Source organism: Cebus imitator, unplaced genomic scaffold, assembly GCF_001604975.1.
Source record: "Cebus imitator isolate Cc_AM_T3 unplaced genomic scaffold, Cebus_imitator-1.0 Scaffold634, whole genome shotgun sequence".
In the NCBI taxonomy this organism is placed as follows: domain Eukaryota; kingdom Metazoa; phylum Chordata; class Mammalia; order Primates; family Cebidae; genus Cebus; species Cebus imitator.
Window position 1 is genome coordinate 188,143 of NW_016107949.1, and position 22,995 is coordinate 211,137.

Sequence of the window (22,995 nt, forward strand, 5' to 3'; positions counted from 1 at the left end):
ACAAGACAAAGTCTGAGTCAGAGCAGGATACAGCCAGGTAAATACAGAGCAGAGCAGGAGTAAAGTAGCACAGGGCATGGCCAAAAACATGGCAGGGCCATATCAGGGGCAGGAGTAGGAACAAGGTCAGGGAAAGCACTGGGACCAGGGTATGGCAGGGCTAGGGAAGATGAGGGCAGGGCAGGGCAAGGTCCATGTTATGGACAGAGTAGGCCCAGGGTCAGCCCAGGGACAGGCCAGGGCAAGGCAAGACATTTCCAGGCCTAGAGAAGTCAGGGTCTGGGGCCAAGGCACAGCCAGGGTAGTGCAGGGCCAGTGCAAGGCCAATGTAATGTGAAGGCAAGACCAAGGAATGGAAGGGAAGGGTCATGGCAGGTCAGGGCTAGGACAAGGGTAGGGCCATGAATATGGCAGGACCAGGACCAGCGTTGTGCCAGGGTAAGGGTAGGGTAGAACAGAGCCAGGCCATAGAGAAGGCAGGGTAAGTACCAAGGCAGGGCCAGGTAGTGTCAGGGCTGAGTGACACTGAGCCCTGAGTGCAAGGGCTGAGGCAGTGTCAGGAAAGGTTCAGGGGTGAGTCAGGTTTAGATCCAAGACAGGGCCAGGGCAGGACCAGGGGACAACCAGGGCAGGATTTGGCAGTGAAATGGGAGGACCAGGACATGGCAAGGCCAGAGCAGAACCGGGACAGGGCAGAGTCAGGCCAGGATAGCACAGGGCAAAGGCAGGTGCACCATTTGGGTGACTTAGTTATTCCAGCCTTTGCACTTTTGAGTGTTCTGGGTGACTGGGGACTGAAGCAGAGCCTTAGCACAGCACAGCTGGTCTACCAAAATGAGGCCAGGCGGCTTTTTAAAGGCAGCCCCTGATCTTGTTCCTCCTCTCTGGGCAGGACCTCCCAACTGGAGTCTCCAGCCACCTTCTACAGGTATGTTTGAGCCAGCAGCAGATCCATACCTCCCAGGGACAGAGCTCTGGGAGGGAGGGGCTGACTGCCATCTTTGCTGTTTCACAGCTTTTGCTTGTGTTACCTCTAGGTACTGGAAGAGGTAAAGTGAATAGGACTGGATTGGGTGCCCAGCAAACTACAGCAACCCTACAGAAAAGTCCCCAGGGTGTCACGTGGATGCCTAATCCCATGTCTTTTCACTGGGCTGGTCTTCTGGGTTTGGGCTTCCAGCAATCCCCCACCAGAGATATCAAGCCAGTAGCAGCTCTACAATGTCCTAAACAGAGCCTTCAGGAGCAGGTGAAAACCTCTCTGCCACTGCCTCTACAGTGGAACTGCCCTGACCATCCTTGGACTAGTGAAGGAGCAGAGACCCTACCTGCTTTATCCACATCTCCACCAGGCTGCAGTCAACCCAAAAAGAGGCCAGTCCATCTCTCACTGCTTAAAAAAAGAAAGCAGTCTGGCCATATTTTCATGGAGCAGCTATGCTGTGCTGGGGATATGCTTCTGCTGCTTGTTGCCTGGTTCACTTTTAAGCCAGAAAGCTGGATCTGCCAAGCCATCCAAACAGCAAAGATGGCAGGTTGCCCCTCCTTCTGGGAGCTCCATCACAGAGAGACTTCAAACCTCTGTCAGCTGGAAAGCACTAGCAAGAGTGCCTGGAGACTCTAGTTAGGAGGTCCCACTCAGTGAGGATGGCATGGGGCCAGGCTGGGCTGGCACTACCACCCCCAATCAGCTTGAACTCTCTAAAGCCCAAAACATGCAATGGCTAAGTTGCCCATACGGCAAAGATGGAGGCCTGCCTTTCCCTCTGGGAGGTTCTTCCTTGGGAGCTTTCATGTGTCTGTCGGTGAAAAACGCTGAGATCACGGGTTTAAAGTGGGTTACCGATCCTGGAGACTCTAGTTGGGAGGTTAAAAAAGCCGCCTGGGAGCTGTTCTATGAAAACATGGCCAGACTGCTTTTTCAAGTGGGTACCTTATCCCATTACTGTTCACTGGGTGGCACCTTTCAGCCAGGGTGTCCAGCCACCCTTGCCAGTGCTCTCTGGCAGACAGGTTCCAAACCTCCCTGGGACAGAGTTCCCAGGGAGAGGAACAAGCCACCATCTCTGTTGTTTGGGCAATGTAGCCCTTCCAGCCTTCGGGCTCTGTAGTGAATGAGGCAATAGTGGACAGAAGCAGACCCCCAGCACAGCACAGCTGCTCAACGAAAACATAGCCAGAGTGCTTTTTTAAAAACTGCAGCACCAATCCCACCTCTCCTCACTCACTGGGACTGCCAACTGAGGTCTTTCCAGCTAACTCCTATAGATGCATTCAGGCTGGCAAGGGTCCCTACCTCCCTGGGACACAGCTCCAACAGGGAGGGGCAGGCTGCCATCTTTGCTGTTTTATAAACTTCATACTTCCAGGAACTGAAAAATTTGAGGCAACGAGGGACTGAAGTGGGCACCCAGCATACCGCAGCAGCCCTACAGAAAAGTGAGCAGACACTTACATGGGTTGCCATTCCTGTAACTCCTCACTGGGCAAGTCCTTCAGGCCTGAGCTTCCAGCCACCCCTCTCAAAAGCCACTAAGCCAGTAAGCAGCTAGGCAACTCCCTGGACACAGCCTCCAGGGGAAACAAAGCCTCTCTGTCACTGCCTCTGCAGTGGAACTGCCCTTGCTACCCTTGGGTTAATGAAGGGACAAAGGCTCTGTGTCCTTTATTCACACTTCCAATAAGCTGAAGTTGACCCAAGGTGCGAAGGAAGCCAGTCTATCTCCCATGGGTCCCACATGCTCCCCTCTGCTCAGTACCAGACAGGGAACCTCCAGCTTGGGCCCACAGCACAGACCCTCCATCCTAGGCTGATTCCACTGAGAGGTTGCTGACCTCCCATGCAAAAGACCCTTGGCAACAACTACCACTAAGGTCCTTTTCTCTGTGCCTCTAAGTTGGGGAAGGAACATAAACACTGAGATCACCCCAGAGCTGCAGTGGGCAACCCAGGAGTGCCAAGCCACAATCTACAGCCAGCACTCAAGAGGGAGAGCAATCATACTTTCAGAGTATTGGAAAGGAACACGGCTGCAACTGTAATTCAACATAGAAGATACACACAACCGAACAAGAGTTTACCAACTGACTAATATTCCTAAGAGCCACCTACTGGATCACACCCCAAAACCTCAACACCAAAAACACCTTGCTCACATTCTCTGAAACCAAAGACAAGAAGTCACTTTCAAATCAAGACCTGAGTAAAGTGACAGTCCTACGAAAAGATCCAGAAAAGAAGTCTATTGACTGTACTCAATCTACAATGAAGTTAAAGGAACCCCTACATGCAGAGATGAGAAAGAACCAGTGCAAGAACTCTGGTAACTCAAATGTTTTTTCATTTTGGTAACTTGTTTTGTTTTGTTTGTTTTGTCTGGTAACTTTGTTTTATTCTGCTGAGGACTGCCCTAGCTATTGGGCACTTTTTTGGTTCCCTATGATTTTTAAAATCCTTTTTAAAGCTCTGTGAAGAATGTCATTGGTAGTTTAATTGAAAAAGCATTGGCATTGATTTTATGAATTGTTTTGGACAGTATGGCCATTTTAGTGATAATGATTCTTCCTATCCATGAGCATGGAATGTTTTTCCATTTGTTTGTGTCATTTCTGATATCTTTGAGCAGTGTTCTGCAATTATCTTTGTACAGATCTTTTACCTCCCTGGTGAGCTGTTTTTCTAGGTATTTTATTTTGTGTGTGTGGCAGTTGTGAATGGGCTTATATTTCTGATTTGGCTCTTGTATTGACTGTTGTTGGTCTATAAGAGTACTAGGGATTTTTGTACATTAATTTCGTATACCAAGTGTGTTGGAGTTGTTTATCAGCTTAAGGAGGTTTTGAGCTGAGACTATGGGGTTTTCTAGATATATAGGATTATGTCGTTTGCAAACAGAGATAGTTTAATTTCCTTTCTTCATACTTGGATGCTTTTTATTTCTTTCTCTTGCCTGATTGCTCGGGCCAGGACTTCCAATACTATGTGGAATAGGAGCAGTGATAGAGAGGGCATCCTTGTCGCATGCTGGTTTTTTAGGGGAATGCTTCCAGCTTTTGCCCATTGAGTATAATGTTGGCTGTGGGTTCGTCATGAATGACTCTTATTATTTTGAGATATGTTCCTACTACACCTAGTCCACTGAGAGATTTTAACATGAAGCAGTGTTTAACTTTTTTTTTTCTTGGCTTTTATTTTTTATTTTATTTTTAAATATATTTATTTTACTTTAGGTGCATACTATATCTGGCATTTCTCCCCTTGTTACCCCTCCCCACCCTCCTCTCCCTCCCCATCCCCCATTGTCTTTCCCCTATGCCCCCCAACTGTCCCCTGTGTGTGACGCTCCTCTCCCTGAGTCCACGTGTTCTCGTTGTTCAACATCCACCTATGAGTGAGAACATACAGTGCTTGGCTTTCTGTTCTTGGGTCAGTTTGCTGAGAATGATGGTTTCCAGATTCATCCAAGTCCCTACAAAGGACACGAACTCATCGTTTTTTATGGCTGCATAGTATTCCATGGTGTGTATGTACCACATTTTCTCTGTCCAGTCTATCACTGATGGGCATTTGGGTTGGTTCCAGGTCTTTGCTATTGTACACAGGGCTGCAATGAACATACGTGTGTGTGTGTCTTTATAGTAGAATGATTTATAGTTCTTTGGGTATATACCCAATAGTGGGATTGCTGGGTCAAATGGAATTTCTATTTCCAGATCCTTGAGAAATCGCCACAGTCTTCCACAATGGTTGAACTAATTTACACTCCCACCAATTGTGTAAGAGTGTTCCTATTTCTCCACATCCTCTCCAGCATCTATTGTCTCCAGATTTTTTAATGATCGCCATTCTAACTGGTGTGAGATGATATCTCAGTGTGGTTTTGATTTGCATTTCTCTAATGACCAGTGATGATGAGCATTTTTTCATATGTTTGTTGGCCTCATATATGTCCTCTTTTGAAAAGTGTCTGTTCATATCCTTTGCCCACTTTTGAATGGGGTTGTTTGTTTTTTTCTTGTATGTCTGTTTTAGTTCTTTGTAGATTCTGGATATTAGCCCTTTGTCAGATGGTTAGATTGCAAAAAGTTTTTCCCATTCTGTTGGTTGCCGATTAACTTTATAGAAAGTCTTTTCTGCATCTGTTAAGATAATCATGTGGTTTTTGTCTTTAGTTTTGTTTATGTGGTGAATCGCATTTATTGATTTGCATATGTTGAACCAACCTTGCATCCCAAGGATAAAGCCTACTAGTTCATGGTGAATTCACTGCTAGATTCGGTTTGCCAATATTTTGTTGAGGATTTTTGCATTGATGTTCATCAAGGATATTTATTGGCCTGAAATTTTCTTTGTCTGTTTTGTCTTTAAGAGGCTTTGGTATCAGGATAATGCTGACCTCCTTGAATGTGTTAGGGAGGAGTCCGTCCTCCTCAATTTTTTGGAATAGTTTTGGTAGGAATGATATTAACTATTCTGTGTACATTGGGTATAATTCAGTTGTGAGTCCATCAGATCCCAGCATTTTTTAGGTTGGTAGCTTCTTGATAACTCAATTTCAGAGCTCATTATTGGTCTGTTCAGGGATTCAGTTTCTTCCTGGTTCAATCTTGGGAGGGTGCATTTGTACAGAAATGTATCTATCTCTTCTAGATTTTCTAGTTTATGTGTATAGAGGTGCACACAATATTCTCTGATGGTTATTTGTATTTCTGTGGGGTCAGTGATAATATTACCCTTGACGTTTCTGGTTGTGTTTATTTGGATCTTCTTTCTTTTCTTCTTTATTAGTCTAGCTATTTTATTAATTTTCTCAAAAATCAAGCTCTTGGGTTCATTGATCTTTTGAATAGTTTTTCATGTCTCTATCTCCGGTTGATCTCTGATTTTGGTTATTTGTCTTCTGCTAGCTTTGGGGTTGGTTTTCTCTCGGTTCTCTACTTCTTTGAGTTGTGATGTTAGGTTAGGTGAGATCATTCTACTTTTATTTTGGCCTTTAGGACTATAAATTTTCCTCTTAAAGTTCCCTTAACTGTGTCCCAGTGATTCTGGTATGTTGTACTTTTGTTCTTATTAGTTTGAAAGATCTTGATTTCTGCCTTAATTTCATTTTGTACCCAAAACACATTCAGGAGCATGTTATTCAATTTTCATGTAATAGTATGGTTTTGAGTACATTTTTAAATTTTGATTTCTCATTTGATTGCACTGTGGTCTGAGAAATTGGTTGTTATGATTTTTGTTTTTCTGCATCTGCTGAGGAGGGTTATATTTCTGATTATGTGATTGATTTTAGAGTGTGTACCATCTGATGATGAAAATAAGGAATATTGTGTTTCTGGGTGGTGGGTTCTGTAGATGTCTGTCAGGTCCATTTGATTCAGTACGGAGTTCAGGTCCCTAATATCTTTGTTAATTTTCTGCCTCAATGATCTGTCTAATATTGTCAGTGGGGCGTTAAAGTCTCCCAGTTGTGTGGGAGTCTAAGTCTCTTGGAAGTTCTCTAAGAGCTTGCTTTATGAATCTGTATTCATAAAGATTCATATTGTTGTATGCTGTATTGGGTGTGTATCTGTTTAAGATAGTTAGATCTTCTTGTTGGATTCAATCCTTTACCATTTTGTACTACTTTTCTTGGATCTTTTTCATCTATGTTGGTTCAAAGTCCAGTTTGTCTGAAACTCAGATTTCCACCCCTGCTTTTTTTCTGAGATCTCTGCCTCCTGGGTTCAAGTGATTCTCCTTCCTTAGGCTCCCAAGTAGCTGGGATTACAGGCATATGCCACCATGCCCAGCTAATTTTGTATTTTTAGTAGAGACTGGGTTTCTCCATGTTGATCAGGCTAGTCTAGTCTTGAACTCCTGACCTCAGGTGATCTGCCTGCCTTGGCCTCCCAAAGTGCTGGGATTACAGACATGAGCCACGGTGCCCAGCTACCTCTACCACTTCTTGCATCTCTCCCTGACGACAACTCAAGTGTCTGTGGTGCTTGAGTGGTCTCCTCCTGCTGGAGTTCCATAGGCTTATGGTGAGAGCAAATTGCTCCTTGCCAGGTCAACTCACCCATTCCCCCAGAACTATCAAGGGCAAAAAATGAGTCCACATGTGCAGTTAGCTCGTGTGGGGTTCCCAGCTTTCTCCCGCTTCAGCTCAGCTTCTGTGTCTTCCTTCCATCCCCTCTCAGTGCCTTCCCTCTGAAGATCTGCTAGGAGTGCACAGTCATCTCAATCCCTTGGTGGCAGCTGTTTCACTTGGCTATGTCTAGTTGGCCATTTTCTCATGAATTTTGCTAGTTCCGAATATAATGTGAATCCCCAAAGCCTCAGGTGTTAATTCATTTTAGTGCTCATGATTTCTGGTAGTTTCAGATATGAATTTCATTCCTTCAGCATTTATTATTTGGGTTGCTAATACTAAATTGAACTTTTTCTTTCTTACATCAAAATTTTAGATTTTATTTCCTGTTAGGCATCTTTAGAGAATTATATTACATATGGATTAACCCATTATTACAAAATTATCAAATTTCAGGATTTAAAAGAATATTGGAAAAAGTACAAAGCATTGTCATCTGTTTCTAGTGCTGGATATAATTGTACATTTTCACAGTGTGCTAGTAAGTTTGCCACTTTGGTCATGATGTTAGCAGAATATGTCTTCTAAAAGACTACATAAGCTTTTCATTTTTTGTTCCCACTATAACCCAGAGAGAACTTAGTATGGGATGCTAATATCAAACATATGAAAGTGGTGTTTTATTTATATGCATGTATGATTTAATGGTGAAAATTCACTTTCCTGAAATGATGCTTCAAGATTAGTGGTATGGGCAGCAAGTGAAGTTCATTAGCATCCAAATATGATTTATTTTTGCTTTGCATGGAGGAAATCCATGCACACACAGTAAGGGAGTTACAAATTGTATTTTCCTCCAGTAGTTCACTTTTAAATCTCAATATGCTCTTTAATTAAAAATTAAACAGGATTTTAGGCTGGGCTTAGTGGCTTGCACCTGTAATCCTAGTACTTTGGGGGATGCCGAGGCAAGCAGATCAGTTGAGGCTAGGAGTTCAAAACCAGCCTGGTCAACATGGTGAAAGCCCGTCTCTACTGAAAAGACAAAAGTTAGCTGGGCATGGTGGCACGTGCTTGTAATCCCAACTACTAAGGAGGTTGAGACAGGAGAATCAGTTGAATTGGGAAGCAGAGGTTGTATGAGCTGAGATAGCATCACTGCACTCCAGCCTGGGCAACAGAGCGAGATTCCTTCTCAAATAAATAAATAAATAATTTACTCCACTTTCTGGGTTGGAGGCTTTTTTTGAGACAGAGTTTTGCTCTTGTTGCCCAGGCTGGAATGCAATGGCTCAATCTCAGCTTCCCACAATCTTCGCCTCCCAAGTTCAAGCAATTCTCCTGCCGTAGCCTCCAGAGCAGCATGGATTACATGCACCACCAAGCCTGGCTAATTTCTTGTATTTTTAGTAGAGATGGGGTTTCTCCATTTTGGTCAGGCTGGTCTCAAACTCCTGACTTCAGGTGATCCGCCTACCTCGGCCTTCCAGAGTGCTGGGATTACAGGCTTGAGCCACCGTGCCCAGCAGGTTAGAGGCTTTTAAAATTCACCTGTGTAAGCTGACTTAGTTTTCTGTAAGTTTGTGAAAAAGCATCAAAATGGTGATCTATTTTATCTTACAAATAATATCTTTTTAATAGAGTGTTTTGTCTGTTTAATGTATCATGTACTTTTCATTCAACACTTATTCATTGCTTACATCTGAACTACTTTGTAAGTGAATGTTTAATTGCATAGGTGAAGATACTAGTAATGGGCATTTTACTAACTGATGCTTAATAGGTCTAGCATAAGTTCATGTGATGTCATGGAACTATGTCTCATTTGGTAAAAATAATAAAATAGCACAAGAGTGAATGCAAACACTGAAGCACAATGGAGGCACCTATAATGACTTGTTTAAGATTTACATCATTTTGTTGTTTTTCCAGGTTACTTATCATCCTGATAATTGCCATCAACATTGTTTGGGTCCTTTTAGCACAGATTTCCAAAAGTGGGCAACTCTTCCATTATGTAGAAATAATTCCATTTGAGCCTCCAATTGCAGCTGTCCTCCCAATTCTCCTTTCAGAAGAGTTTATTAAAGGGTAGTTAAATTAGAAATGTTTTTCCATGTTAGAATGAGCAAACCACATTATTTATTTCACTAGGGTAGCAGAATGCTTTCTTTGGACCTTCCAAGCTCATTTCACTTCAGTTGCAGCAGCCCCATTTCCTAATGCTTACCAAAGTGAGTATTGCAGAGGGTGCTCCTGCAGTCTGCTGTTTCTGGTTCTTATGATCTATGACGTTTATACATAGCACAGTGCTCAACAGCATAGGTTTGGGAGTCGGAATGCTTGGGTGGTCCAGTCCTTCCTCTGATACTTAGTAGAAGTGTGATCTTAAGCAAATCCCTTGGATCTGTGTGAAAAAATTATAATTGTACCTTATGTTTGAGGTTCCTGAGAGGATTAAGTTTTTTTTTGATGAAGCCATAGAATACTAGATGTACCCTTATTATTATTATATTTTTCAGGTGTTTGTCAGGTTCAGTGACATTAATATCTCTTTGGCACTGTCTGCATCTGTCAAGAGTTAAATCTTTCTTGCCTTTATGCAATATTGTTTTCCTTAAATGTAATATCTTGCACAGGGAGATGGGAGACCACCACCAAATTTTGAAAGAAACTAAAAGCTCTCAGTTGTCAAAAATTTTAATGGAACTGTCAAAACCACCTATTACCAGTTTTATTTCTTTCTTCTTCTTTTTTTTTATATAGTCTTGCTCTGTTGCCCAGGCTGGAGTGCAGTGGCATGGTCTCAGTTCACTGCAACCTCCACCTTCTGGGCTCGAGATTCTCCTGCCTAAGCCTCCTGAGTAGCTGGGATTACAGACACGTACCATCTCACCTGGCTATTTTTTTTTTTTTAATTTTTAGTAGAAACGGGTTTTCACACTGTTGGCCAGACTGGTCTCAAATTCCTGAACTCAAATGATCCACCTGCCTCAGCCTTCCGAAGTGCTGGGGAATACAGGTATGAGCTACTGTGCCCAACCAGCTTTCTAAATTGTATACTTAAGTCAGTTTTGTTTATTCTACAAAGTGAATATTTTAAAATCTATGTATAATTAATAATATTAATTACATTTTTCAAGGAAACCCACCATTCTGGATCATGAGTGCAGGATTTATTAGTTTCCCGGAGACTGGAGAATCAATAGTACATAGCCGTGTTCCAACCCAGGAGTGCAACAGCCCACTACTAAACACACACATATTTGCAGCCTCCTTGGCTGAAGGTTAGATGCTTGTTGGGCCTTAGGTTGTGAAAGCAGGCATGGTGACAATTATGACCTCTCCCATTTCCTCAGATATCTGATTTGTTCTTGTTTCTAATGCAGAATGCCCTCTGAGGTCTAATCATTGGTCTTGTGGCCATGGGACCACAAACTTTGCCTGACTGCCAGTGACTGTTCAGGATGACCTGTGCGGTATACTACCCATACTTTGACATCACAGTCTTTTCTGGATCCATACTGATCATCCTGTATCCAAACCTGTTCCTGATACCAATGTGAGTAATAAATAAGGAATTTATGGTTTTATTTAAAGATGGGAGCTTTGCCTTTTAAATCTGCTACTCATGTCCAAGTCCCAGGCCAGTGGAATCATGGTAACACAGATTCCCAGAGCTAGAAGGAACTTGGGCTATCATTCAGTCATCCAACCTTAATAGCATTTGCCCCTAATCTACCAGTGAAATAAGGAATAAAGGATTAGAAAATGGGCTCTACATTAAAAAAAATTTTTAAAAGAAAAACCTCACAATGCAATTGAGAGGAGAATTTATACCATTCTTTTTGGATACCAGGAAGGAAATAAGCAGTATTCTTTATGAGAATGGGAAAGACTTCACAGCAGAGCTGTCATCTGGGGTGGACCTGTTTGGGGGTGAGGAGGATTTCACACACAGTATGAACAGCGCACGGAGATGAAAAAGCCCATGGAAACTGAGCAGGACAAAGCAAAATAAAACACTGAGGTGTGCTTTTTGTTTTTCAGGTTGTCACAGATGTTTAATACAGGTTAGCATCCCAAATCCAAAAATCTGAAATCCAAAATGCTCCAAAACTCAGAACATTTTCAGCTTCTAAATGATGCCCAAAGGGAGTATTCATTGGAGCATTTCAGATTTCAAATTTTTGGATTTGGATTTCTCAGTCAAAGTATATATAATGAAAATATTCTGATATCTGCAAAAACCCAAATCTAAATTGCTTCTGGTCCCAGTCATTTCAGATAAGGGATACTAAGCTTGAGTGCTTAGCATTCAGTATTGGTGAGGATGGGGGCTAACACCCACTCTCCATAACCATTGGAAGTTTATGAATTTGTATGATTTCTAAGAGGGCAATTTGGGGGCCCTATTTATTTTAAAATTCTAACCATGAATTTTATCCCATTTCTAGAGTCTTTTATGCAAACTATTTCTACTATTAGGAGAAATATAAGCATGGGGACTTTCTATGTGCAATATTTTAATAAAATGGAAAACTGGGACAAACCAAATTTCCATCACAAAGGAAATAGATACACAAATAATAATACACTGAATATTACACAGGTTTTAAATATCAGAAGAGCTCAAATTCTGACTTCCAATGATGGTACTGAAGAGGGCCACAGCTGCTTTACATTTGGTTTTATATCACTGGATGTGTACCTTAGTTAGGAATTTACACACCACTAAATTTAGCAAATGAAATGCTAATTGATGCATGGCAAAATGAAACTTTTTTTTTTAAATGAAACTTTTAAATAGTTTTTTTCAACAGTCAAGTGGACTTGTTTCACGTAAAACCCACACCTTCATCTGCCTGCCCCTCACTCAGTCTGTCTGTCCTCACAGTCCTCATTCATTAGTGGAACTGAGCACCCACTATTGGGCTGATTCCTAGACACACATTCCTCAACAAATCCCTTTGGATAGTTTAGAATTAAGCTTCCAGGGCAAATTTCTTCCCCAGACATATTTCTCACTGTTCTCCCAGCACACCCTTCAGCCTACCCGTCCAAGTTTCTTTGGTTTTCCCACCTTACACCAAACTCCCTGTTTTTACTCCCACTTTCACCTCCTCTCCAAGATAAAACAAACAAACAATACTATAATAGTATATTAAAACTTAGCTGTAATCTTTCTTCCTTCATGAAAATTTCTCCAAATGCCACTTCACTCTGATAGCTCTATGTGTTTCAAATATTTTTAAATATTAGTTAGAAGGTTGAGCATTTTGGGATGTACTGTTGTGAGCTGTGAATTAGTGAATTCTTTGGTTTTTGTTGATTCTTCGAATTTGAGGGATGGTCGTTGTCTTCTACTTCTTTGGGGAATTGATGTCAGTGCTCCTGAGTAATGGTTGCACCATTTTAATTTGTCTTTTTTTATTTTCTTTCATTTGGTGCTCAACTTACAGTGTTCTCATCAAATTAATTGAAAGTAAATCCTTTCCTCAATTTTATGGAAATATCTCAAAAAAAAAAAAAAGATTTAAATGCCAACTCCATTGTAATTTTGGTGGTTAGCCAATAATACTATTAGGGTTCTGTGTGTGTGTGTGTGTGTGTGTGTGTGTGTGTGTGTGTGTGTGTGTGTGTGAGAGAGAGGGTGGGGGCAAGGGAAACGAAATAAAAGAGACAAAGAAAGATACTTCTTAACTACTAACTAAATTTATATAATGGCTATTGAACTGTAGGATTTTAATTTCTTCATGAATTCATTTTGTCTATTTTGGACACATTTTAAATGTCTTGGCATAAATTTGTTCACAATATCCACTGATTATCTGTTTTGTAATCTCTGCTATCTCTGTAGTTATGTCCTTCTATTAATTTCTGATATGAATTTTTGTGATTTCTCCTTTTTCTTGATAAATCTCACGAATGACTTGTGCATTATACTTTTCTCAAAAACAGCTGTTGGCTCTGCTACTCTTCCCTACTACTGTCCTTTTCTTTTTCATTAATTTCTCTTCTCATATGTTATGCTTCCATTGCATTATTTGGATTTCTTCTGTTGTTTGTTTTGTTCTGTTTTTAACTTAAGTTGTACTTAATTAATTTTCAGCCTTTCTTTGTTATTACTCTTACTTTTGAGTCTTTCTCTGTCGCCCAGGTTGGAGTGCAGTGACACGATCTCGGCTCACTGAAACTTCCACCTCTTGGGTTCAAGTGACTGTACTGCCTCAGTCTTCCCAGTAGCTGGGAGTACAGGCATGCACCACCACATCTGGCTGATTATTTTATTTTTACTAGAGACATGAAGACACAGTTTCACCATGTTGGCCAGACTGGTCTTGAATTCCCAACCTCAAGTGATATGCCCACCTCACCCTCCCAAAGTGTCGAGTTTCTAATGTCAGTAACTAAGCTTATAGGTTGCTCTTACATAAGGCTCTTTAGTGTGTCTCACAATTTTCAATTTGCAAAAATTTTATTATTTATTAGTATTACCAAATTTCATTGTGATTCTTATAGAGATTTGAGTTAGAGGAGGTATGCTGTATATTTTCTGATGTTGCAGCCAATGCTCTTGTACATGAGTCTTTTCATGTCTTTGCAAGTCTACTTTAGGATAGATTTATAGATGTTGGATGATGGGTCAAAGTGTTAATACTTATGCAACCTTACTAGATATTGCCAAACTCCTCTCCACATGTGCCCAGTCATGCTTTCTTAGCAACAACATGTGCACAGCCACATGGGGATGTTCACTTTCTTCAGTACTGTGTGCTGCATTGACCCAGAACAGCCATTGTCAGCTGAAATTAGAATTCCGTCTCTCATGTTTTATAATAATTGATACCTTTTTGTTTCAGATCACCCTGTGGAATATCTTGGATGACTCTACAGGGCTTATGATTTGTCCCAGGGTTTGCAAAATAAAGGCCCCCAGCTGAACAAAAACAGGGCTGCAGCATTAAGGGAGCAGTTGCAGGTCACGTTCTAGAGGCCTCCTGGAGGACACGGGAACCCCTCACTCTTCCCTCTGGCTGGGGGCTGTGTCCATGGCTTGGGCTGTATCCAAAGCTGGTTTGCCTGTACTGTATCTGAGCCACTAAGACTGTTTATTAAGCAAAGAATAATCTTATTGAGTTTCACTTTTATGGTTTTTGTTTCAAAAGTTGTGGATAATTTAATGAAATGACTGTAAACCAGAATTCCCCTTTTCCTTATTTCTTTGTGTCAATATAGAAAGAGTTGGTGATTTTAAAAGCCAGTGAGGTGCCCCTGTCTGTGGATGTCAGCAGGAACATCAGGTCTGAAGCCTTTCTCTGGTGGCTTTCTGGGAAGATTTCCCCACCTTCCACTTGCTTTCTGTGGTTGCAGAGCCTTGTATTTGAAAGAAGTCTCTCTCCCTACTCTGCCTTACCCAGCACCAGCTCTTCTGTAACCCAGTGACTTCCTAAACACCTTCCTAAACACTACCTTCACCTCATTTAATTCAAGACTTTGGAAAATAGTCAAAAACTGTAAAGAGGTGGTGGTGAATGTGAACTGGAAATCCCTGCTATAATGTTTTTAAGGGAATCTACTGGATATTATTAGTTTATGTTTTAAATAAAACCATCTCTTAACACTAGAATGTCAAGCCATTTTTTTTAACAGACATTTGAGATATAATTAAAATACCATAAATTTCACCCCCATACAGTGTACAATTCCATAGTTTCTAACATATTCACATAGGTCTGCAACAATTACTACAATTTTAGATACGAAGATTATTTGTTGGCATCTTTACATGCATCTATGTGTATATATAATTTTAAGATTGTATTAGATATGGTATTTAATATTGTACTGTAATCTATTTGTGTCTTTATATTGCTGTTTTATTTTGTTGTTCTGATATACAATAATCTCCATATATTCATACATTTATATAGGATTAAACATACCTTTTTACAATTCAAGAAATAAAATTGCTTTTAATCACATAAGAAACATGTTATTGTTATAAAAATTCAAATAGTGCTTAGGTCTATAGAATAAATGTATCCCCATCAGCTCCCAGCTCACCCCCTCTTCCACATTCACATACACACAGATAGACTTGCATATGTTTCCATGATTCGATCTTGCTTTGTGTATTGGTGGATAATTGGCTTTTCATATAAGATTTAATTTGGTGATCATCGCTTATCAATACATACAGGTCTCTCTCATTCTTATTTATAGTGGTGTCATTATTTGATAGGGTATTTCACTATAATTTGGTCACTTTTTCACTGAGGAATTTTTATGGCAATTTCAGTTGTTTTTGTTGACAACTACCCTGGAGGCCCTGAGGGGTTTTCCCAGCTAGGAAGGGCCCTCTCAGGAGTGCCCCCCCCCACAGCCCTTGGACCCCAAAGTCTTCCTGTCTCTCTGACACACCTGGGCATCTCAGTGGAAAGCCCCTGTTTTTTTTCTAAAGCTGTTCCTGGTGTCAGAGAGGGGCCAGGGCAGCCAGGAACTGTAAACAAATGCTGTGTCAGTGGAGGGGAGGCCCCTGTCACTGAAAGGGGCTGCAGCCACCTGCCTTCCCCCTGTACAAACAGGGCATGCATGCTATTTCTTCTGTCGGTGTTTCCTGGGACCCAGAAGCACAGAGTTGGTGAGTTGACTCACACAACACTCTCATCAGCCTCTCTTGTATCTGTTTTTTTTCCTTTATAACTATTTCAGATTGTTTCTATTTAACCCCGAGTCACCAAAGCAAGTGTAAATAATGTGGACCACTCTATCTTCCAAATAACCTTTACACATACTTAAGGAACTCATAAAGTATGTTTGCATTTTTAATTAAATAATTTTTCCCCTTTAGGCCTCATCTGGTTTATTTTTTTCTAAGATTTAAACTCATAATTATACATTTAATTTTATCCACATGTGCATATGAGTCTCTTCCATGACATCCAACTGGTCAGCATTGCATCAAGTACACTTTCCCTTTAAACCCCCTTGTGCCAAACAGCCAGGTTACTGCTGATACCAGCTACCTCCTACAGTGAGGACTTCCTCCTCCATCTTTCCCACCCTCTCTGAACAAGAGAGGACTTGATGCATGGAGGGTGCACACTTAATGTTCCTGTGTGCTGAGGGAACCTCTCAGGATGGCTGACCTCATTAATACTCTCAGTTGTGAGTGGGAGTTTCCGACTCCCCCACAACCTAACTGGCAGCTTGTTTTGATTTTTTTAAATTGCAACATTAGCTGTCTGCTCAGCACTCACTGGTTTCATGCCTGACTGGAAAGTAAGTGGGCAGTTCTGGAGCATCCACAGGATCCCACAGGTTTTCTTTGCCCAGGCCCTGCTTATTGGCGGACCCCCATCTCTCTCCCTGCTTCCAGCCCAGGGGTCTCTGGCTGCTCCCACCACTCCCAATGCATTCCACCCCAAGCCCCTATGCTTTCCCTTTGCTCTTTCTGGACAGCTCCTCCCACATAGACATACTGGACTCCTCTACAGTTGCTCCTTATGCCTCAGGTGGATCTGAACCTATGTTCATATGACTTTTATTCATCCACATTTACCTTCTGTAATGCCTTGTGGTATTTATCTATTTTAAATTAGGTTTCCATTTGATTTGTCTATTTTTTCTGAATTCTTGATAGTCCTTGCAAATATCTTTCCATTGTTTGATACCTGTACAATTTTACCTATTAGATCCTTCTTTGAACAAAACACCTTAGCCTATGTGGAACACATAAGCCTATGTGGTTTCTCAGAGAGATAACCTACCATGTACTCACTTTTGTTGTCAAACTCAGAATCCTCAACAAGTTTGGCATAGTAAAGGCTATGAAAGTGCACTCAATCTCAAGTGATCAGCAGAATGCATATTCAAACTAGAGTTTCTCACTCCTGCAACTGCCAAAATAGACACATTATCAGAGAAAAAAATGCAGAATGTCGGTGAGGTTGTGGAGGAACTGGAAATGCCACATGTAACTCTGGAGACATAGTTTCAACCACCTTGATAAAGGGCTTTCTAGGGTATACTACAGTAATTTGTACCTGTGGCCCTACAGTCCCACTCCTGTTACCTATGTCCAAGAGACATATGAGGCAAGGATGTTGTGTCCACCTGGGGGACTTTATGACAGCATTGCTTCATGGAACCATCATGAAAAACAGCAGAGTGAATGTAAAACACAGAGGGTGTAAATTCATTGTGTCAACTTCCTATGACGTAGATGTTATATATGGACAGGACAGATCAGTACAAAATGATGAATAACTGAAATTCACATGATATTCACATATAATTTTCAAACAGACACAAAAGAGTACATACTGTAGGTTTTCATTTATATGATGTTTAAAAATAAGTGTAAAATATATTGATCATGACCAGAATAGTGGGTGTCTCTTGGGGGTTATACTGCCTGGGAATTAGCCAAAGAGGGGCTGTGAGGGTATTTACATCTGGGTGGCAGTAACACAGTGTTTCTAAACAGGCAACAATCTGTACATGTAATATATGTGCACTGTACAACAGGTAAAGCAACCATAAAATAGAAACAAAGTAATACAAATAATATTTTTCCATAATGCAAGCTTTTACCCTTCCTGTCTCCCTCTGAGTCTATCCCATATTTTAAATAAAAGTAACTTCAGTCTTGCATGAACACTTCTGGATACAGAAAGAACACAACCGCTCTCTTTTAATTGGGAAAATCACTACAGCAAATTCAGCAAAAGACATGACAAGAAAGGTAAATTAAAAGCCAAACTCTTCTGACTACTGTTGCCAAAATCCAACACACAATACATTAGCAATCTTGATTCTCAGATTTTTAAAGGAAACAACTGGGGTTTTCTGATGTAGACATAAATGTGGTGGGAGCAGGACAGGATCCCCACTGCTTGGGTGCTGCTGGGGAGTGTGGTGAGAAGGGATGGAGCCATTGGGTTAGTGGAATTGACATTTGGTGATGGAAAGAGGTCCTGGGTGGTCCTCAGGGAGAGTCCTAGGGTGGGGTCTCCAGCCTGTGACTATAGAGGGGTCCCTCTAGGAGGAGATGGGACTCTGCTGCCTTTGCAGGGCCTAGGGATGAAGCAGGAATCTGTGGACACTGAGCTCTGGCTTGCAAGAAATGAACAAGGATAAGCCCACTCCGTGCTGTGCAGTCATGTTCATCCTCAGCCTTGGTCCCATGGCACAGACAGAGGCTCAGATCAATTTTAAATGAAGCAGGATGCTTTATAGACAGAGTTCATTAAGCTGCTGACACTTCAGCCCAGGTGCCACTTATCAGTTAAACAGTACTAACTGCTCAGCCAGGGATGGCCGGGGGAGGGTCATGTGACAGTTGATTTACAATGTCGTGTTCAAATACAGATTGAAAGCCCAGGGGCCCTTGCAGCCAACTGATCATTGGGAATGTGTAGCCAGTGGCAGCCAACTTTGGACCTGCTGGGAAAGGATGACCCCATTTCAAATCTCTCTCATCCTTCAAAAGGGCTGCATTTGAGGTAAACCACATGTTGTTTTGGATCTAGGATGGAAAGAGACAGGCTGGGTCATGGGTCCCAACTCTTTTCCAGACTGAGGGGCCTTTTCTAGGGCATTGGCCTCCCATGGACACCTCGGGTCAGGACATCTTGAAGGAGTGAGGAAAGCTCACGTTTTGGGGTCCAGAGCACGATCTGGATATCCCAGGTGTGGGAACATCTCTGTCCCCAGGGCCTCAGGTACGTTGCTGCCACAGGCGCATTATGAACCAGTGCTGTGACTGGAAAGTCATGTGACCCTGTAAAGGGCAACACCCTCAGCGGTAAAGTGCAGGCCACAGTCCCTGCTCTGCACACCCGAAGGGCTGATGTGGGGATCACAGGGGATGATAACACATATTCTCCATGGGCTGTAAAGCTTATACAGGCAAATGAAGCAAAGCCCACCTCCATCCTTCTCTGCCCTGGAGCATCTGAGTCTCCTCTCTGGTCATCCACTAATAAGTGTGTAGCTGCTTCTTCCAGGAATTTAATGATGGGGAGATCGTGACACACTGAAGAACCAGCCATGATTCCTAAAGCTTTAACTCTACTTGATGATGTTCAGGCTCATAATGCTGACAAGTCAGCCCTATTAAAGTGGTCAGATGACAAAGCAGAGAACCAAGGGTGGAAGGGTTGCAGGACCTTCCAAGGTCCACGTGGCTCTAAGTAGGATGGAGCCCAGGCCCTCAGGCCCAGTTCCTGCTCAGTCATTCGGCTCAACTGCCTTTCTGGATCTCTCATCTACATAAAAGCATTTTCCACATGATCTGTCTCATAGGTGTTTTAAGTGCACATCAAAACCCAAGATCTTCCTGAAGCCCAGCGTTGGCTCAGAAGCTCCATCAAGGAGTCAGTGAACAATGGGATCCACTGTTCAAGCTCTGCAGGAATTATGTTCTGTTTCTCTCTCGTCTTCTGCCAGCAAGATGTCAGCAGCTCTCTTTCCTGTGAGTGCATTTCCCAGGATCTTACCTGATTAATTCAATATTTTCCTCCTTCAAGTATCTATGCAGCTCAAGTCCAGCAGTAAATCAAGAAAGGACCCCTGATTAAGCACAGGTGTACCTGCAGATGCTGAGCTGAGGGGACTGGATATTCGAGGCTTGCATTGATTCAAAAATAATGATTGTAGGTTTTTTCCAAATTTTCATATTTAAGACAAACCAATAAAAATGCTGAGCCATATTTTTTGTGATTCATTTAAGAAAATTTTAAGTTACTGTCCGTTCAGTAGTGTTTCCATGACAGAAGTAAAGATGCATTTAAACATCAGCCTTTATTCACATTTAATGTGAACCTGAAGCGCTATAATGTCTGAAGCTCATGTTTAGACATTAACTGATTATTAAGCATTTTCTGAAATAGATCTGTCCCCCAAATATCATGGTCAAATGACTCTTGAATTAATTGGCATTATTATTTAGATAAGTGTTAGATTAACAAAAAGAGCAGATGCTAAAGTTAGCATGTGCCACCTTTCCTGCACAGTTTCCTATTACTGATATCTTAATGAGTCTGGTGCATTGGTTATGGTTAATGAACCACGAAATTTCTTTGCTGGCATCATGGGTCGCTGTCTGATGTGCACTGGCAGGGCTTTTCATTTGCAGTGTCTTGCCCCACTGTGCACGCACTCTCATGCAGAATCATTCTGCTGCTGACAAATCCTGTGCTCCACCTGTTACTCCTCTCTTTTCCCTGGATTTCTGGGAAAAAACTGATTTCTTCATTGTCTCTAGAGCTTTTCTTTTTACAGAATCACATATAATTTGAATCATAGAGCATATAGTTTCTTCAGGCTGAACTATTTCACTGAGCAATAGACATGAAAGGTTAGGCCATGTTTTTCTGTGGTGCCAGGACTTTGCTGTTGAACATCTCAGCCTCCAGAACTGTGAGAAAGAAATGTATGCTGTTTAAACCACCCAGCCTATGCTATTTTGGGGTGGTTTTAGTTGCTGTTTGTTTCTTTTGAGACAAGGTCTTGCTCTGTCGTCCAGGCTGGAATGCAGTGGCACAATCACTGCTCACTACAACCTCAACCTCTAGGGCTCAAGTGATCCTCCCACCCCAGCCTCCCAAGTAGCTGGACAACAGGCACACACCAACAGACCTGGCTAATCAAAAAAATATATTTTTGTAAAGAGTTGTATCAGTATGTTGCCCAGGCTGGTCTTGAACTCCTGATCTCAAGCAATCTGCCTGCCTCAGCCTCACAAAAGCACAGGGAGGACTGGTGTGAGCCACTGTGCCCAGCAGTTCTACTAGCCTGAACTGACTCAGGCTGACTCTTCCAGAAGACACTCATTGGAGAGGGCAGTTGGAAGGGGCAACATCAGGCTTTAAACTGTGTGAAAGGGGAGGTTTTGCTCAGTGGCAAGTTCTCTCTGGATTAGAAGTGTTGTGATTGCTAGCCACAATGACCTAGAGAGAGAACCTGCACCTTCTGCAGAGGTCCTCTGTGCTGGCTTCTGGGGCCTTGGACTCCACCTCTATTTTCCATCTGGAATTCTGCATTCATTGAGGGAACCAAGGCCTGAGAAATGCCACACAGCATGACCTGGTCTTCATGGTCTTTTCTCTCCTGTAATTGTAGGTGGCGTCAGGAAAATAGCCTATCTTCTGGGACCACCAACTTGCTTATGAAAAATCCAGTTGAATGGAAAGGCAGAGCTCTCTTGCTGGCTTCAGTCTGGAGATCAGATTCCAGCTTCCTGCTGGGCATGAGGCTGCAGGTGGTGGAAGGAGCGGTTTTTGCAGGTAAAGAACCACTGTGGCCATGTTGTGTGTTGCCTGGAGCAGCAGTGTCCTGGTGGGTGGGTGGGTTTATGTGCACAGGGCTTGCGGGGGGGAGTCCATGTACGTTTCATGTGGTGTGACTGTATGTGTGGAGTGTGTGGGTGGGAGTGTGTCTCCTCAGGAGATGCATCCCACCTGCACAGCAAAAGTGCTGCATCAGCATTCTCTAAGGGAACCCACCTCCATAGTGTGCTTTCCACACATGGAGCCATGCACCAATCATCATGGCCTTGCCCAGGGACTCTTTTTCTAGCCCCCTAACTCAGGAAATGGGGCACAGAGAATGACCCAAGCTCCAGAGCTTCTGTGAGAAAGGGCCGTAGTGGGAGTGAGGGATGTGGCCCTGTGTGGGAAGTTCAGGACCACTACCAGTTGGCCTTCATCACTCGGCAGCAGCTCTCTGGCTCCAGTGCAGGGATGATCCAGCCCTGTGCACATGCCTGGAGGCACCCAGATGCAAGGAGGTCCCAGACACTGCCCATGGCTATCAGGCAGGCTCTGTGCTCACATAGCCAAGTCATCCCTCTGTGCATATATCACAGAGTTTCACCCAGCCATTAGTGTGAAAAGTCCAAGTCATGGAAACAGAGTGGCAAGGTCGTGTCAGAGAAGGGGGACAATGGGAAGATGGGGAAAAGGCACAAGCTTTCAGCGACATGGTGAACACGTTCTGGAGACCTGATGCATGTCTTGGTATCCAAAGATAATGGTGAATTACACACTTGAAATTGGCTGAGAAAGTACACCCTCCATACTCTCACCACACACACACACACACACACACACACACACACACATGCATGCACACAACTGGTAACAATGTAAAGTATGGATACGTTAATTAACTTCATTGTGGTCATCATTTTACATTGTATTCTATAACAAGACATCACATTGTACACTCTGTATATACACATTTAAAAATGTTTCAATTATGCCTCAATAAAGCCAGAAAAGAAGTCCTCAGAAATATTAAAATTCTGTGAGCTGAACTCCCTAGGAACCCTGATGAATTAGAACTGGCAGGACCCCTGGTTGTCAGGGGCCCATCTCCCTTACCATAGCTCCCTTGTACAGCAGGGTTATAGCACTGGCTCCTGGTCCATGCCACCCTCTGTAAGGAGCTGACCCTCAGTGCCTGCTTGAGCAGGGATGCCCTGACCAAGGAGCAAGCACATGGCATAGAAATGCAAGTCTGCAAGCAAAGCTGTCACATGGGTAGTGGTGGGTATTTTTAAAAGACCTGACATTGTATTTTCAAAATATCTACAATTGATTATTTTAAGAAGTAGGTTTAGTGGGATGGGTGTGGTGGCTCATGACTGTAATCCCAGCACTTTGGGAGGCTGAGGCAGATGGATCATGAGGTCAGGAGTTCAAGACCAGCCTGGTCAAGATGGTGAAACCCCATCTCTACTAAAAATACAAAATTTAGTTGGGCATGGTGGCATGTGCCTATAATCGCAGCTACTTGGAAGGCTGAGGCAGAGAATTGCTTAAACCCAGGAGGTGGAGGTTGCAGTGAGCCGATATTGCACCACAGCACTCTAGCCTGGGTGACAGAGTGAGACCCCCATCTCAAAAAAAAA

General features: G+C 42.6%; 1 pseudogene; it reads left to right on the forward strand.

Moving 5' to 3' along the window:
- The first annotated feature begins 10,540 nt into the window (after positions 1–10,540).
- Positions 10,541–22,995, forward strand: part of LOC108295341 — a 39,194-nt pseudogene continuing 26,739 nt past the window's right edge.